Source organism: Haliotis asinina, chromosome 5 (genome assembly GCF_037392515.1).
Source record: "Haliotis asinina isolate JCU_RB_2024 chromosome 5, JCU_Hal_asi_v2, whole genome shotgun sequence".
NCBI lineage: Eukaryota > Metazoa > Mollusca > Gastropoda > Lepetellida > Haliotidae > Haliotis > Haliotis asinina.
Window position 1 is genome coordinate 4,308,136 of NC_090284.1, and position 19,139 is coordinate 4,327,274.

General features: G+C 39.7%; 1 protein-coding gene across 1 annotated transcript in view; it reads right to left on the bottom strand.

Annotated features, from left to right (window-relative positions):
• LOC137284612 (neuronal acetylcholine receptor subunit alpha-2-like) overlaps window positions 1-9,374 on the bottom strand; it is a 69,805-nt gene extending 60,431 nt beyond the window's left edge. The window contains exon 1 of the mRNA XM_067816493.1: window positions 8,609-9,374. The gene's annotated coding sequence lies outside the window, so the exon portion shown is untranslated. The remainder of the gene's footprint in view (window positions 1-8,608) is intronic.
• Window positions 9,375-19,139: the final 9,765 nt, after the last annotated feature.

The following is a 19,139-nucleotide window of genomic DNA, read 5'->3' on the forward strand; positions in this document are numbered from 1 at the left end:
CGCATCTACCACACATGTATCATTTACGTCACGTTTTACCACACATGCATGAACTGTATTATCTACCAAATGGGTATCAAATGTGTGATGTGTCAAGTATATATACCATGTATGTATCGTATACACTGATCTGTATCACCTTTGAATCATGATTCAAACGTTTAACTCTAAAACTGCATGTTACACATGAATAACAACTCAAAGTCAAAGCTTTCATTCATGTCACACAGGAGGAACAATACTCACTCGTGTTCATGCTAAAAGTAAGTCACTCGTAGCTGATAGTGTTAAACAAGCAAACAAAATGTCAAAGCTGTCATTCATTATACCTGCAGCAATTTGTAAGCCTAAACTATTACTTATGTTACACATGAGAAACAATTGTCGTTAAATTTCATAGCTATTATTTATGCAACCCTTAATGTAACATGCCACTTACAACTATCATTTATGTAACACATGTAGAATAATTATCACTAGTAGCTGGTAAATATTTACATTACGGAGGAGAAACAACTGTCACTTGAAGCTTCTATCCATCACAAACGCGCTGAAAACCTGCTACTAGAAGCTATTATTTATGGCAGAAATATGTACATGTAACGCCACTTCTATACAACAGCAATAAAGTTTCAGTGTTGTTAAATCGGTGCATATTCAATACACTTGTCGAATATCACTGCATACTGATGGAATATCAGAGTTAGCATAAACCTGCATATTTGGTACAGTGTTTGCATAGTTAATTTCGTGTGAGCATATTCCTGAATATTTTACTACAGTGGAAGAACGTCCGTGTATACTCGGTGAGGTGTAAGACTACCTCTGAATACTGAATCGAGCGTCAAGATATTCTGCATATTTAATGTTAGGTACGCGTTGGAATGAATATTTCATACAGCCGCGAGTACATCTTCTTGGCAGCGACTTAGTGCTGGTATTTATATAATCGATTGTTAGAAGGAAGTTACACCTACAGTTTGATGTCGAGCGATCAGTGTAATGGTAACATTTTAGGAGTTACGATATTTCGGCCTAGACGACGCCTTCCACCAAGCTGAGAAGCCTTTAATCGCTACACTAGGGAAGATTTAGTATGACACAATCACATGCCTTTTTATGCAAAACTACCATAGTGTACCAGTATCTGTAGCACCATTAGAAATTCATTGTAGAATGTGTGGATCAATGAGAGGTACATTCCCCGCCTCAAGGATCAATACAGAGTTATTAATATTACACTAGTTGAGGCATAAACCTTCTCACACAATGCCGCCAGCGATACGTTGATAACATTATGGAAATGATCATATTGATTACAGAATGATTCTATCGCCGAGGAAGAGAATGACACACGGCACAAAAATGTGTACTTCGTGTAAGTCTAATTATAGAAATGAGTTACCTTATGTCAACTCATACAGAACACGTCATAGGGTTTCGCAAAACACAGGATATTGTCATAGTTTGTAGCTCATCTTCTCATTACCATCTTGCCAAGCTGTCTTTTTGTATACAATACACGAGGCCGTTTTATTATGCTTTGTCGGGCATTTTTGCGTGTTGTTTATAGAGCTGCTCTGATGCGTTATTTTGTCGTACTTCTTTACTTTGCTGCCAGGATATGTGTTGTGTAAGAGTCATTATATCATAAGTTTGTTCTCCGTTCATATGTTAGTACAAGGAGTTATACTGTGAGTTTTAACATGTTTTTTACTGGTTGAGTTATATTGAGTGTTTTAACATGTCCTTTACTGGTTGATATATTGTGCATTGGGCATCGCAACGGCCATTTTTTTTGCATCAGTGTAGAACACAGAGCTTCTGTTATGGTGTACAACAGAGCGACATGTCAAATGTTGCACAGTTTGTGTTTTACTCCACTAGTTTTATGTTATATATACTGTTCCATTGTACTATATTGGGTCCCTGTATTGTGTTCTAACTTCACACCTCACACTGGAACATTATATATTGTATTTTGTATTATACTGCACTATATCATGTATTTTGCTATCTGTATATCGTATTGTATACATATTGTACTGGTATGGCTGACTTAGTACTCGATAAAGTTGTGATGTGAACCATTTTTCATGGCAGCACTATAACGCAGAATATGTACCCCTAAGACACTGTATTTCGTTACTTTGTGTCTTAAGAGACTGTCTTCCATAAGGACCATAAGGTCATTCTGTTCTGTTACTTCATGTCCATATGGACACTGTATTGTGAATCATTATGCACATGGTGACACTAGAGCGAGTTACACCGAGTCCAGGGGGACACTAATTTGTGTCGAACATAATAAAGTCAATGCCCATATGTAGTAACATACTCCTTCTGTTATGCTCTAGATACAGGCAGAAGACATTTACTGCGACTGGCAACAACCTTGCTTCCAGAACAGACGTGCACACCATCATTTCATTGAGTTTCATGTACCATATGTCTTAAACAGTCGTGCAGGAGGTAGTTCTATTTTGTTGCAACATGTACTTGCGTCCAGGGTATATTAAGAAATGAAATTTTATTGTGTTGCTGCATGTTTTTCGTCTCCAGTGTAGATGTGCCCCAGGTAATTTATGATGCTATTTCATGCACCATGTGTCTTTCATTAGCGTGCAGTAAGTAACTTTATTATGTTATTTCATTTGCTACACACCCTTTGTACACGCGGACGACGTAACGTTATGTGCTTGTGGAACTAGCATTTCGCTCATGAAAACGTGCACAAGACTGGTGTGTTGTCTTCTGTCTGCAAAGAGAATGCGATCACACTGTGGTGTTGTAGCATATACCATTTATAATATGTAACTATGTATGACATCAAAACTGTGCAATCCGCCCCATATACCACAACGTTGTACGAAGTTATAAAGCTATGATTTTAGAGCATACTAGCATGGTCTACACATTATTGTCCCTTTTCAATCATTTAACTACGTACTGATTCTGCCCTTGTTTCGAAGATAATTGTTTATTATTCAAAAGATAAAACGTATTAAATTCACACTATAAAGTAGAAATATAGAATACATCTACAGAGGTGAAATTGTGCAACTCAAATAATATTGTGTACAGTATAAATCCATAATTCGAACATCTTAGATGTTTGACATGATAAATAAAGGTAGCTACACTATTAATACGTTAAAAATCGAATTTGAATTTAGGAAAATAGCTCAAGCGGAGTTGTTTGAATTGGGAACAAATGAGGAGAAGGTGGTATCCATTCTCACTGTAACCTTCATCGTTCTGTAAACATAATCTATCATGTCTATTTATAACATCATACCGTCCAGCTTCAGTAAGTAAATGATGTGCAAAAACATCTAAATTGAGCGAGTTCTACTCTAAACTGTTAATTACATTTCAATACAATTCCCTAGACAGTGGTATTTTGAAGTAAGAATACGACATAGATTTGCTGTCATTTCGAAGTGAACAATACCAATTCTGTTCATGAATACATTAAAGACGACGGATAAAACGTATTGTGTGTACACTGGTGCGGAATGTTAAATCAAGATTCCTTCTGGAACGGTTGATGACGTACTTCACAATAATCGGCCTCCACAGTTTTGTCTTTTACTGAATTGCTTCAGCAGTATTTACACCTGCAACACAGTGTCATATGTAATGCCATTCTGCTTGTAACATCTGCTACATTACATCATATTCGTCGTGTGCTACTGGAAGTGCACCTTATGTATTACAAGTATTTCTTCTTTATTTTACTTTCAAATTTTCTGGATCTGAATCCTTCATAAAATGTTACCAAATATATTGCGACCTTTTACTTACATGTGCACACATGTCTCTGTCTTCCTGCAATTCTGGCACACACACACGCACGCACGCACGCCATATGTACATGCATATGCTTTGTACGCCTGTCTTTAATCACCTGAAGAAGTGGCAAGAAGTAGCCCAAAAGCGTCGCCTTGTACAATATACATCTTGTCATGCATATGCTTGTCTTATATCAAGTATACTATCTATGTGTTGGGTGTTGCCTACTGTGGTACATATCAAGTATACTATCTATGTGTTGGGTGTTGCCTACTGTGGTACATATCAAGTATACTATCTATGTGTTGGGTGTTGCCTACTGTGGTACATATCAAGTATACTATCTATGTATAGGTAGTTGGCTGCTGTGATACACCTATATGCTAGTGTCTATTCAAGTACATTTTATGTACCACTGTGATACATCAAGTACATTGTACACTCATTTATTGGGTGTTGTATACTCTTTATTGTGATATATAAATAATGGCTCTTATTCATTTATAGGAGATGCCCACAGCTATATATACAGTATGGTGCCTATTCATTAATAGGGTGTGACGTTATGACATATATAGCATAGCGTTTATCAATCTATAGCGCCGTGTTAATTTAGGTATAAATTACTGCTACTGTGGTGCAACTAATACAGAGTTTATTTATTTAAAAGATCAGACCACTGTCATACATCTAGTTTATACATTATAGCATGCTGACTAATGTACAGCCTGTATTTATAGAGTGTAAATTAATGTAATGTTTTGTATCTTAATATGTAATCTACAGACAAAACTACAAATCAAAAGACAACTCAAGTAAACTCAGAGTGACCCCACTGCAGCAGATTCTGGCAATTATGTGTTGATGAATCACGAATGCATACTCATGAGATCGAACATTCGCTAAAAGGTCACCCAACAACAAATACATGCCGGGACTTGTCAATCTAATGTTTACCTAACATTAACGGGAACGCATGGTACATTACAATACAGGGAATTACATCGGACAACTAAATGTGAACTGTTTCAAATTGTGGGGCCATCTGTGAAAATGAAGTATATATTTACCTCTTTACAGGATACAAGGGAATTATTTACAGATTCTGCATCCTCAGTTAACAAAAAGTAAAAGTTCATGTGCAGTTCGTTGCAATATTGCGTGGTTCAATAATATGCACTGTCCATGGGATATGTAATACATTATTTCCTCTGTGCTTCTGGTTTATGCTTTCTGCATAAATACCGTTTATACATACACGTCAGTGTGATGATTTGTGATGCTTGTGTATCGTGTATAGTGGGTTATATCTGTTGTGTGTGTTGTGTTTGTATACAGTATATTAGTTTATTGTTTTGCATAAGTGTATTGTTTAATTGTTCAGACATATATGTTTATCTTACTTCAAACATAAATGTCGTTTTCGGACTGGCTAAGCGCTCTTCTGTTATTTTCAATGTACATTGTTACGATAGTATGATGTCCTGTACATGGAGTCGTTTTTATGACTGTGTAATGTCCTGTACATTGTATCATTCTTATGACTGTGTGATGTCCTGTATATTTTGTCATTGTTATGACTGTGTGATGTCATGTACACAGTGTCATTGTTATGACAGTATGATGTCATGTATACTGTGTCACTGATATCTCTGCATTATGTCCTGTACATTGTGTTATTGTTACGGTAGTATGTACATTGTGTCATTCTTATGACTGTGTGATGTCATGTACACTGTGTCATTGTTATGACTGTGTGATGTCCTGTACACAGTGTCATTCTTATGACTATGTGATGTCATTGTGTCGTTGTTATGACTGTGTGATGTCCTGTACACTGTGTCATTTTTATGACTGTGTGATGTCCTGTACATTGTGTAATTGGTATGATTGTGTAATGTCCTGAACACTGTCTCATTGTTATGACTGTGTGACGTCCTGCACACTGTCTCATTGTTATGACTGTGTGATGTCCTGTACATTGTGTCATTGTTATGACTGTGTGATGTCCTGTATATTATGTCATTGTTATGACTGTGTGATGTCCTGAAAACTGTCTCAATGTTATGACTGTGTGATGTCCTGTATATTTTGTCATTGTTACGACTGTGTGGTGTCCTGTATATTTTGTCATTGTTGTGACTGTGTGACGTCCTGCATACTGTGTCATTGTTATGACTGTGTGATGTCCTGTACATTGTGTCGTTGTTATGACCGTGTGATGTTCTGAACACTGTCTCAGTGTTATGACTGTGTGATGTCCTGTACATTGTGTCATTGTTACGACTTTGTGGTGTCCTGTATATTTTGTCATTGTTATGACTGTGTGATGTCCTGTACATTGTGTTATTGTTCTGACTGTGTGATGTCCTGTACATTGTGTTATTGTTATGACTGTGTGATGTCCTGTACATTGTGTTATTGTTCTGACTGTGTGATGTCCTGTACATTGTGTTATTGTTATGACTGTGTGATGTCCTGTACATTGTGTTATTGTTCTGACTGTGTGATGTCCTGTACATTGTGTTATTGTTCTGACTGTGTGATGTCCTGTACATTGTGTTATTGTTCTGACTGTGTGATGTCCTGTACATTGTGTTATTGTTCTGACTGTGTGATGTCCTGTACATTGTGTTATTGTTCTGACTGTGTGATGTCCTAAACCCCAAGTCATGATTATGGTTGTATAATGTCCTCCTGTACATTGTGTCATTTATATGACTGTATGACGTCGTGTACATTCCTATTCCTATTATGACTGTATGATGGGATATGCATTGTCTCACCGGATGCATGATGTCAGGAACATCGTGTTATTGATATATATGCATGATGCACATTTAGCTGCATGACGTCACCCTACAGTAATAATACCATTACCTAGTCCTGTTTCTTGAGTCACATTACATATGTCTTCCTGTTTCATGTCAGCGAACTTGGGAGTCTTACTAAGTGTCCCATTATGTTTTCTGTGTTCTTGTAGAGGCAAGTTCATTGCAAAACATGAAACATGTTCTCCTATAGAAAGATAAACAGAATTGTGTCATAGAATGTAAAGCGTGTCCTCATGCACTATGTTATGTAATACCATGTGTTTTGTGCCTTTTACTGTTAATGTTACAGTATTGTGTTCTAGCAAATGCATTTTGATGGAAATATAATGCAATATGCTCACATGTCAAGTGGAATTGGTTTTCCAATACAGAGGCGGTCACATTACGTTACATCAGATATATTGTGCCCTAAATTGCACTATACTTCTCCATTAAGTGTTACAAAAGCTTTTCTGCAGTTGGTATTGATTTGAAACAATACTATATGCTCGTTATTAGAACCAAAATCACAGAAAATAACTTTGGCATTGAAACATACTTTGAGGTTTTTGTCTCGGATTCTGTGCAATTGTTGAAATATAATGACGAGTAAATACAGGTTGATGGTCCGAGAAGGAGCATGTGGCTCGTATCGGCATTCGGTTGACCTATCAAACATTTCTATTTGTCATCAAACTGTAGCTTTATCAGCTTTTCACTGTAACTTCACACATGAATAACTATTGCATTATGTTTAATGTCACATGCTTGATGGATGGACAATGGAATGCCTATAAACTACAGTGAAAATTAATGAGTGTAGACTAAGTCGAATTTATCAGTGTTATGCACAATGATATAGGATTTTAAACTCTTTCCCATAGTTTATTTTATATGCAATTAAGAAAGGTTGGTTGGCATGCTTCAGCGTGTCCAAGTCTAATTACAGAGCGGAGTCTGCAGATACTGCTTCTGCTGCAGAGTTCCACTTGACGCAGATATATGGTGCCAGGTCTCCACACTGCATCGGCGAGTGGTGGTTCACTGTCCATATTTCCACAACACTGCACTAGATGAGAGACGCAGTTCCAGTTGGTGTTGTATACATTTAATCATCAGGGAAATACGCCGTACATGGCCGATATCAGAAAAAAAATGAGATCGGGATTACCACTTCATGTTTTGTCACACGAAGTTTTCTCGTCATTAGAACTGATACAATCAAACTAACACATTAGCTTTACTGAGCACGACTCGGCTGTGCGAGTTTCTATCGTTCAAACTGACGCATAACAGGCGAACTGCCATCTCCGATAAAGCTTTGCCTCGCTCTCATGGCTTTCATATCATTCCCCTCATAAAGCCGCGAGAGTAGGTACATGGAAATCAAATCTGTACCTGGAACCAGTAGCCCTCTCCATTCACGGACACATTTGTATATTGAAAAAGGCCATGGAGACATGAGCGATCTGCAATGTAACAAAGCTAAACAAAGAGGCGAGAGATTGGGTAACTGGAATAAAGCTAACTATTGGCGATGCTAGAGGTAGAGTCGGGAGGCCGGCCGGCCGGGCGGGCGGGCGGGGAGGGGAGGTGGTGGCGGTGGGGAGTAAGTGATCAATACGCATATCGCCACACTGCCAGGTGTAGCACCTTCTCGCTGCTGGCAATGAACTGCTTTAAACCGATCCCATGGGACTGCCTCAAAGAAATTAATAACGGAGAGACTAAATTTGTTTTATTTTCAACGAGGAAACACATAAAACGCATCTTAGAGCAAAATCACATAATCGATAATCAGAGTAACTGGAGTAGGTTGTAGTCTAGTCATAGTTGTCGAAAGTAAAATTGTATGTTAATGTGAAACAATATGTTTCTGCTCAGTCGTTATGAATCATTGGCAGCTCCTACTGGTCAGCACACGAAGCCGCCAGATGTTAAAGTGCACACACCAGGGATTACTTTAAAAGGTAGCGGTAGGAAGGCAATGGTGTGCTTACCTTGACTGAGTAGCACGTGGTCACAGTGGAGCTCCAGTCTGAGACAACCGTCATGTCCCTGGTACTGACGACAACATGCCATCAGACGGACTCTCCAACTCTCACCCTGTTGGCGTCTTGTCTTCCTAGGCTGCTCACACCACTGCTTTTAGCTCATGTATCCCAGGTACAAAGATTCCAAGTTGTCAGCGAAGTTTTCCAGTCATAAGTATCGGTTGGCATGCAGGCTGGCAGACAGGCAGCGGGCGAGTCACCACGGATCTACCATGTACTGGCCTGTACTCACTCCTTGCCTCTTGCCACTGCGAGCATCGGAAGCCACTTGTGCGCAGTCTCAAACTGCTGCTTGTCCTGATAAGAACTTCATTAATTTTTTAAAACAGATAGAAACCTTCCACGGCAGTATAATAGCGATGAAATGACCTGTGAGGAGTAGCGATGGAGTCGCTCGTTCCTTCTACACACTCAGCACAGGCACCTGTCCCGCGCCGACTAGCTCACACCTCTATTTCCGACCGCCATGCAAGCGGAGGGTTACAGCCTTACGGTGCTAGATCGTTGAATTCGGCTGATCTGAGGGCTTGTTTGCTAATTAATCACGTAATTTGGGAATATCTGATACACTGCAGGCGGTGGTGGTGGCGTTAATCGACCTGCTCTAGACGTCCGTCCACTGTGCACTCCCTCTCCGAGTGTGCCTAGTCTCATGCAGAACTATATTCCTGGCTCTAGAACCCACGTGTAGGGGCAGGTAGCAGTAGGCCTCTGTGCAGTGCTTCCAGACCACACGGTAAACAGACGCACATGCATACATTTACCTCCCCACTTCAGCGTATATTGTAAAAACATTTTTCTTTCCTGCAACAATATTTTGCCCGGTTGTGAAACGTGAACGCTGGACACTTGCTTGATTGCCAGGGGAGGCGTACCTTCTTTCCTACCCTAACCTCTCAATGTGAGTACCTCTAGATAAGGCTAAGTGGGGATGAATGAGAGAGTATATACATACAAACATCAATGGATCTAGTGATGTAGATATGAGGACATACACTCTGCATGATGTATACACATTCGACAGTTAAGATGTTGATTTTGATGACAGTTCCTGACCTAGAGATGACATAAATAGACGAATCATTTCCTCAAAAAACATAACATTAATTGCACGTTTATTTCTCTTCTCGCAGATATTGAATGTTAATATTACAAATGGGTCAGGTTTCACCCAAGGAAATCTACAATGACGTGATGAACAGACGCTCAGACGTGATGAACAGACGCTTGTGATGTCACAGTATACTGTGGAAGAATAGCTTCGTCACGGAATATGTTGCAGAGATGCAAATAGGAACGTTCCTAAGGCACTGGCGTTTTTAATATAAACACGAGGGCGGGTGGAGACACATTGTCACCAGTGTTGCTTTCATGTCGGGGATGCCCAAGGATTTCGTTTTCTGATTTCCTCGTATCATATCCCAACCTAGAGTTAGTTGAATCATCTAATCTTCAAGGGACAATGAATGAGTGGGGTCATTGCTCACTGAGTGCAGGAGATCATCCTTGATGCTCATCGCTCACGATATGGCACAGGATCTGGAGAGGACAAACCAATAGTCTATGAGTTGGCGTAGAACCTTGAGAACAAAGTCATTCATGCTCTGTTAGGACACGGGTGACAGTCGACAGCGCGCGCGCGCGCGTAGAGCGGGATGTACTAAACATTTAGTGTATTTAACTCAGTAGCAATGTATTCTGTCCATATCTGTTCGTGAAGAGTGCTAGCAATGCTCTTTATATCAGCACAGAAGATGTACCACTAATGGTGTATATTTATATTTATACATGTGCATGTATTAGCAATGTGATATATTCACATCTATACATGAAAATATACACGCAATGGGTTTTAAAAATGTTCTACACGGATTGTCAAAAATAAAAACAATGGAATTTGGCAAGGTGTTTAAATTAAATTTCAGGTATATCGATGATCGTTCAATACCGACCAAATAGCCAATTATCTTCCTCATATTTATCCTTCTCAATGGAAACGAAATTAGACTAGTGGAATCGGCTCGGATGTTTCATGTTTTAATATCCAGAGTAACCGAAAACGTTTCACGGGACTGTATGGCATGAAAGAAGACTCCAATTTTCCAATATTCACGTTCCTGCATGTCGAGCAATATTTCAACAGCTCCAACCCTTGGCCTCACAAAACTGTTTAGGATAAAATGTTTGAACAAGGTTAGTGTATTTGATTCCTCAACGTAACTTCCAAAACATTTTATTCTAGACGTAGAGGTCATGATGCATCCGTGACATTAAAACATTCGATTCTGCTCTCGATTTTGATATGTACTTTGTTTTCTCAAATAAACAACTACACAGGGGTGTGTATGTGATGGGTGCGATCCGTCCACCAGGATACGCTAACCATTTTAACGGCCGGTTTTATCACTATCGCACCATGACTCACGGTGCTGGAGGAGTCGTACGAAATACTGTTTCATGAATATGAATTTATCCTGGGATAAATTTGCCGCCAAGACGTCGGCAGTAAACTGAAAATATTGTGAATTTGTGTGATGTTGTTATAGCATAATCATGCTGATAATGAAATTTTCTATAGTGGGTGTCGTTGCTCTACACAAAGATTAGGTACACATGCGTACAGCTGAACACACAGTCCTGATAGGCTGAGTTGCCAAACCAAATTGCTTTCTTCATCATACAGTCTCCCGCCCTATGGCAGTGGGACAGTGTACATGTACTGCGCTATAACTCTTAGCTTGAAACATTACTATTTCATTAGACGACGGATCGAGTAGCTGTAAGTAGATCATATGGGTGTATTTGTCAATTAAGCAAACACTGGACTTCTACATAGCCTGTGGTGTCTTCTAAATGCGGTTAAACTTCACAGCTGAAATTGAACAACAGTAAAATCTCATGGAAGTGATACTGGAGAAAAGTCGGCCAATACTGGTGAAAATAGGTGACATAGGTTGTGTGTGAAGGTTGTGTGCTTCACCTTCCCGCTTGAGCACCGCCTTGAGAAGCAAAAATCCATATGATCTAGTGTCTGTGAACTTCAAACGGTTCGATGTCACTCAGCGATCTTGGGGTTGATATTTCAAAGGTGACGTTATGAAAATAAAATTACAAGTTTGATGCACTGACTTCCGTGGAATAACACCGAAAAATCCCAATGTAACATTTGGAGTTCATAGTCCGGATCATGTAGCGTAGTGGCTGCAGATGTTGCGACGTTGATACAGATGTTGACGTTGTGACAACACGCTACGGATGCTAATATCTTGTTCTGATGCCGAATGTGGGTTTTATAACCACCGCATGTAATACCAACGATATTTTAGAATATCAAAACTGTTTTACTGAAATTAAATTTAGACGTTTCTAAGTTAATGTAATCTTGACTTTGTAATACAATAATGCTCAAAGCGCCAAGACATTATTACCCATATAAACCCAAGCTGCCTGTAAGGTGCAAGAAGATTATAGTCATATGACGCATCCGTCACATTGTGAACAGAGGCAGCTTTGAGCAAATTTGCCTTAGGTTAGACCACATATGTCGCGTGTGCTTCGTTGTGAGGTAAGACTGAAGACCTAGAAACGCTCATGAGTCAAGCTGCCGAACACGGTCACCGATCCACGAACAGTCCGTGACCAACGTGACTTAACGTCACCTAATTTGTGACCTGATCTCTGCACATGGCCACAAACCTGAAATGTGCTAATTATATACCATGGAATACACTCCAGAATAACATTTTGCAACATGTAAATATACAATTGTATGGAATTACAGCTATACAAAATGATTCATTCAAGTATGGTTGATGATGCATCCTTGTTTGATATTGAGTGATTTATTTATTTATCTTACCTACACCAGCGTTGTACCATGGACCGATGGTCTACACTTGTGCAGATAAAGTGATATATCATTCAAACTCAAAAGATATATTCTTGCATCTCCCTAAAACTGATTTTATCCCTAAATCAGTATCAACACCCAGTATCGTATTGCATCATTATATTACCGACCATCCCCTGCTGTAACCTGCATCCTAGGGCCTGCATCGTCCAATCCCAGACACTGTATCCGTTTATCCCTGGCGCCGCAGTGTCATTGTACGGCTATGGCGGCCTCCCTGACAATGCAGCCATGTCCCAGTACCGCCGTACAACAGCTCGTTGCTCGACTCCCCTGGGATCTCCCAATGCAATTTAAATGCACACTGCTCCGTTGACTGAAGTAATAATATATCATGCGCTTTCAACACTCATGTGTGCAATCTTGCGCTGGGGAGAAATTATCATTGTTATTATTACCACCGCAGTATCTCTTTGTAGACCGTTGTAGGCCGGCCCCTGAATCACGGCGGAACTCTCTCATTACATAATTCTTACCGTGTGAGACATCATAGCACCTCTTGTTGTGGGTGGTCACAGGACACTATAGCACGTCAGGCATTACCACACTAGTCGGTCATACTGCAGGCCATACCGTATCAGAACAATGAATAGGGGAAATACCACAGCGCACTTGGGAACAAGGGTCATCTTTGAAGAATGAAGAATCACAAGAAAGTATGGCAAACATTATCATACAACACATCCTATTGGAGCTCGTGCAGCTCATCTAGCAGTTTATATTTAAGTAAAGAGAACCGCAGTAAACTTCACAATTTTAATGAGTACATAAGCAGGCTACACACGTATACTTGCAGGACTGATCAGATGTTGGCGTAGTCGCTTTAAGCTATACATACTGCGGTAGCATACTGGATCGTATTCTGTGCTCAAATAATGGACTAGATATCGCAGTACGCTAATCTCTAGTATGCAAGACTGTAATATGTTACCCCAAGTATAACATACTGATGCAATATCACAGTGTTCTCTGTTCATCATGATGCGATGTTATGATTCCTTAAACCTCACCAATCAGGCAAGGAATGTCAACACAACACTGGAAAATACGTCGTTATAGTCGTCTGCTGCACACAGAACAGCATCAAGTCTTAACCTAAGTCACCTTCCAACCATGCATCCACGCCAAGTTATAATCAACACCTTCTGTACGGATTTCCAAATTATGCTGCCTACCCTAAAGCGATCTTAACCCTTTAAACATATCCCTTTCATATTATCACCAACGTCGGGCCTGTTCTACATTAGTTGGCTGGTTCTTTTCAAGTAATAAATAATAAGTGTAATGAGTGTAAATAATTAATGTATCCAAGGTGTTACTTTTATTTAAATGTCTTATTCTCTTTTTGTATATAGCTTTCTATCCCCGTGCATATAGTATGTTTCACTATAAATCACTGTAAACAGGAGATGGTTTCACTACATTGGAATAACGTGTACCCAATCTATACTCTTGAATAAATATGTTTAAATCAATAAATTTTCCGCTCTTACTTGATCGTGTATTATTAGGGCATTACTCGTGTTTGTTTCTCAGTGTTCATTTCCTTTCATGACTGAATCGTCTAAGCAGGTACTTTTCAGGACTTCGCCTCAACCTTTCCACACAGGTATTTTTCAGGGCATACCCTGAATTTTACCACACAGGTGTTTTTCAAGGCATGGCGTCATTTCCACACGTACTTGTCAGGGCGTAACCTCACTCCTACCACATAGGTACTTTTCAGGGCATAACCTCACCCCTACATCACAGGTCATTTTCGGGGCATTATATCACCAGTTCAACAAAAGTAATTTTCAGGGCATAACCTAACACCTTCCACACACGTACTTTTCAGGACATAACCTCACCCCTACCACACAGGTACGTTTCAGGGCACTGCGTTTCTCATATCAAACATGTTCTGTTTGGTGCATTCCTTCAATCACTAGCACACGCTTGTGTGTCAGATCATTATTTAAATCCTTGACAAAATTGTTCATTTCCAGGCATAAAGTCGACCTCTTGCACTCGAGTACTTTTTGGACCTCCACTTTAGGTTTTGCACGAGAGTGTCGGATATGGGTACTCCTTATGTCCTTACTCCAGCAACTACTTTACAGAAGTACTAAGTCTTTAATCGCGTAATTCAACCGCTTGGTTTTCAAGGCATAATTTCAACCCCTTTCAACGCCATACCAATTCCACATTTTTTCAGTGTACTGCCTAGATCCTTTGTTCACAGGCTGGATGGTTTGTTGTTTAAAGCCGCACTTAGCAATATTCCAGCTCTGTGGCGGCGGTCTGTAAATGATGCGACTCTCATTTGTTCACATGTTTTCAGGGCAGAACTTCAACCCCCTTTCGGACTCATATTGTTTAATTAAACTCCTTGCACAGAGTAACTTTTAGCAGAATGAATTCATCCCGTTGAATACAAGTAGGGGGTTCACATCAACTCCTGTACACAGTCAGTTTCATATACACTTCAGCTCCTTGTACAGACGCCATTACAGGTCAAAGGTTAAATACACTGGAAGCAGCGGCCTATCAATTTGAAAGCAGTGCCACAAGAATTCATCTTCTAAACACGTGTGCGTAACACGCTTTCACATTATCATCTCAAATATTTGTCTTCCTCGTCATCTCTCCCTGCGTGCCTCATGCTTCACCATCAGGTTTCCCTCAACTAATGTCCCATAATATGTTCGTGGTGGCAACCAGATCGGACATTCACATTTACATACAGCTCTGTTGATGACTTCGTTTAAACAACAGACAACATATGTAGTGCTGTATATCGGCTGTTGCTTTATGCATGTTCCCTGATGTGCAGTTTAATGCAGGTGCGTGTATTGCATTCTAACGGTGAACAAGTACCGTGTCAGCACATTGTCACTATCGTTTACCGGTACTGCGTGAAATTACCTTTTGTACTGTGTACCAGTACCATTGTGTCACCATCGTTTACCTGTACTGTGCGACCAAACCGTCTGTCATTACTGTGCCAGTACTGTGGGTCAGTACCATATGCCAGTGCCTTGTGACAGTACTGCATGTCAGTACCATGTGGCAATACCGTGTGCTAATGCTACAGATCTGGCGAATGTGTACAAAGCCCTATTAACTCCACCAAATACTCGTCCACTATGTACCTTGTCGCGCCGTGTGTTAGTGAGATGGTATATAGGTAGCTTTTAACAGATCCTCGGTTAGCTCAAGGACTCCAGGATCATGACATTCTTTACTGCTGAGGATCACAAACATCTTGACGTCCTTACACGATACATACACCCCCCCCCCCCCACACACACACACACATACCGCATTTATAGTATTAGAATATGATACTGGCATATGTAAATGTCTTTTCTGAACTAAATTCAACTATTAGTGTATGGGAATGAACTTCTGCTGAAGGCGGTGCCAACGATATACAGATATATATATATATATATAGTCACCGTAGATTATTACTGGATATCAGGGTCAAATATGTATGCAGAATGTTTACAGAACATTACAAAATAACATATTCTGCGTATGATATCGTACGGTTCAATTTGCCAGGTACACTCTTGGTGAAAGGTTGTTAAGAATTGGCCCTGAATGCGGCAGCAGGAATATTATTACTGTGTTGCATGACCCATAACACCACGCCTAGCTGGAGGATATGATCATCACCTTCTGGGATTCTCAGGCCTCATTCTTAAAACCATATGTCCCGTGAAAGTTCAGTAAGGGAGTAATCATAGGAATAATGAGTAAACTCAAATGGCGTATCATCCACGTACAAGTTACATCCTCGCCAGAACGCGGGAACATTAATGTGTCTGTTATAAACAACATGACACCATTCACATGATACAGACCAGATGCGTACGGCAGTAACAACACAGTATTAAGATACACCTTCAAGTGAACCAGTAGAGCTTGTACTTCATAGTTAACCTGTATCAAATGGTATTAACAATATCGCAAAGCCAGTAATCTCGAGATGCACTTAACGTCACATTATTTATATATAATCAATTCAGACCATCTCACATGCTCCCAACAAATGATACTAAGAGCAAAGTTAACTTGCGTGTTTACTTAAAAAGGATAGAGTGAAATACAACATGGATTGGATGGAAACGCAAACGTTAGCGGCTCCGCAAAGCAACGACATATTAAGTTCAAGCAATGAAAATGGAATGCGGCGCTATGGCTTCTGTATGTATCTAATAATAAAAGTGGTGAAATTTCTGTTGGCAAATTGACAGAAATGGCTAACGCTGGGGCAAATTACAGAGGGCTTCGTTTATTATTCAAATTTACCATTGCCAGATCCACTCCTATTAGTGGAATCTAATTTACCAAGAATTAACTAAATTCCGATGATTCCCAGTGGGTCATAAAACATTAACGTATCAAACAGCACAATGGGCAGGACAGAGACCTGAGTAAATATTGTGTTTAGATTGAACACAGTTCCATCTCAACCCGCAACCACTGATGTGTGTTGCGAAGGTATTTCAAACAATATTGTGATTTTAACAAAAAAAACCTAGAAATCATTAATTATTTATAGTCATAAACACTCTTTCAAAGTACCAAAAACATTTTCTTTTTGTATTTCCTATTTTGCCATCTTTCCTCAGCACCCGTGTTAACATGTAAAAATGTCCCCCACTTCCCCCTCACCCCCCTCACCCCCAATCTATTGCATCACCAGGAAAAATAAGGCCAACAAGAAAAAAATGTCAAATACGGGCAAGCGGTCCGCGGTTACTGTCACGTCACCTCTAGATATCGTCTGTTACTATTTTCTGTTATTTAAGGCCACGACAGAAGATCAACAAGGTTTGTCGAAATACCTCACTGCATACGTCATTCAGCACGTGATAGAGAAGATGGCTCAATATGTCACCTCATCCACTGGGATTTCACAAACTAAAATGGGCACATGAGGTCATGCGATCCACACCAAAATAGGTCATTCTTCTAGTGCTCGGGGGTGGAATAGACGTTTGATGAAAATATACAAAGGTCCTTTATCATTATAAACTATAAATGAATGAATGAATGTGCATGTGTATGTGTTTATGTGTGCATGCTTGTATGTGTATATGTGTATGTGTGTGTATGTGTGCATGTTTGTATGTGTATATGTCTATGTATGTGCATGTGTTTGCATATGTGTGTATGCGTGTATGCCTGAATGTGTGGATGTGTGGATGTATATGTGTGTATGTGTGTATGCGTGTATATGTGTGTCTATGTGTGTATGTGTGCGTATGTGTATGTGGGTGTATGTGTATGTGTGTATGTATGTATGTATGTGCACGTGTGTATGGGTGTATGTGCACGTGTGTATGGGTGTATGTGTTTGTGCGTATGCGTGTATATGTATGCATATATGTGTATTTGTATGTGTGTCTGTATATGTGTATGTTTGTGTATGTGTGTATGTGCTGAGTCTCTGTTTATCATCTGTTAGTTATATGTTTATTCAAGCTTTTATGCAAATTATCTGCGTCGCCAAGAATGGGTACAGTACATAACCAACATCCTGTTAAATACAAATTATCCTCATGTGAAGATATTTTTCTCGTATACCACAATGTATGGTTCGTTGTGAGAAATCAATCCATTGAACTAATCCATTGAGTAACAACTGACACTGCTCAGATCGCATTACTTACGTTTTGCCATCGGGGACAAAGGCCAATGTTATATACCCCACCACCTGTTCTGCGTGTTTATGCCTACACTTTACACCACCGTTCCAGCACAGGCATAATAGTGCATTCACGTTCGGGTAACGACTTAACCCTAAACTGCATCTCAACCTCTTGCTCTTTCAATGGTGCGTTTGGAACATGTGCCAACACTTTCATCAAACTGCAACTGAAACGTCAGACTGTACGCATAAAATAAACCGAAGTCCATAAGTCGATTCTGCTTTAATTAATTTCCATATTGCTGAATACGCTGCCGACATATTGATGCTGATCAGATGACGTCATCGCCGTGGATCAGTCCACAAGAATTAACCTGACATGTATTCCCGATCTAATTTCCATATGCTCTCGATCTCAGCATTCACCTCCGTGAGTTTAATCGGAAAGTGTGTTTAACCTGAATCTTAAACTATTAAGAATTGTATCCTCTATCTGTCCTGGGTCAAACAACTGTTCCATTCATCTCCCAAACATGTCTCCCCTCCTCAGAAACTGAGAAAGGAAAGTACTCTGCAAACACGGATCTGACCAAAAAATGTACAGATATTATATATGTTAGAGGGATAAATAGCGGAAAATGAAAACTTAAGGTCCACGCCATTATGACACCTTTTAAAAAATCGTCACCATCGAATGGTTTCGTTTTCAGTCACAAGCAAAAACGGGTCAAAATCCATGGGCAGTTAAGTGTGATCCGGCACCAAAATGAGATGATCAACGAGAATGTGCACATATATCTCAACTGATTTTAAGTCATCCGTTCATACAATTTCACACTACTATTTAAATATTCAAACCCAATGGAATGTTTCTCGGCAGATATTAGAAAGTGATTATTCTCAAGCGTTGATGCTTTATATTT